General features: G+C 42.6%; 1 protein-coding gene across 4 annotated transcripts in view; it reads left to right on the top strand.

Annotated features, from left to right (window-relative positions):
- Positions 1-666, top strand: part of LOC107558219 (gastrula zinc finger protein XlCGF8.2DB-like) — a 27,958-nt gene that overhangs the window by 2,042 nt on the left and 25,250 nt on the right. The window lies entirely within an intron of this gene.

Raw genomic sequence — 666 nt, 5'->3', positions numbered from 1 at the left:
ACACATATACACACACACACACAGTAGTGAACACATATACACACACAGTAGTGAACACACATACACACACACACACACACACACACACAGTAGTGAACACACATATACACACACACACACAGTAGTGAGCACACATATACACACACACACACACAGTAGTGAACACACATATACACACACACCGTAGTGAACACACATATACACACACACACACCGTAGTGAACACACACACACACACAGTAGTGAACACACATATACACACACACACACAGTAGTGAGCACACATATACACACACACACACACAGTAGTGAACACACATATACACACACACACACAGTAGTGAACACATATACACACACAGTAGTGAACACACATACACACACACACACACACACACACACAAGCATCCATTAACACTCAGTCACACATCTCAAAAATAGTGCTCCTCAACAAAAAACACACACACACACACACAGAAGTGAGAACACACACACACATATACACACACACACACACACACCGTAGTGAACACACATATACACACACACACACACAGTAGTGAGAACACACACAGACCGTAGTGAGAACACACACACAGTAGTGAGAACACACACCGTAGTGAACACACATATACACACACACAATAGTGAGAACACACACAGAAG

This window comes from Sinocyclocheilus grahami, unplaced genomic scaffold, assembly GCF_001515645.1.
Source record: "Sinocyclocheilus grahami isolate Dianchi unplaced genomic scaffold, SAMN03320097.WGS_v1.1 scaffold636.1, whole genome shotgun sequence".
Taxonomy (NCBI): Eukaryota; Metazoa; Chordata; class Actinopteri; order Cypriniformes; family Cyprinidae; genus Sinocyclocheilus; species Sinocyclocheilus grahami.
This window is presented reverse-complemented; position numbering and strand designations above follow the sequence as displayed.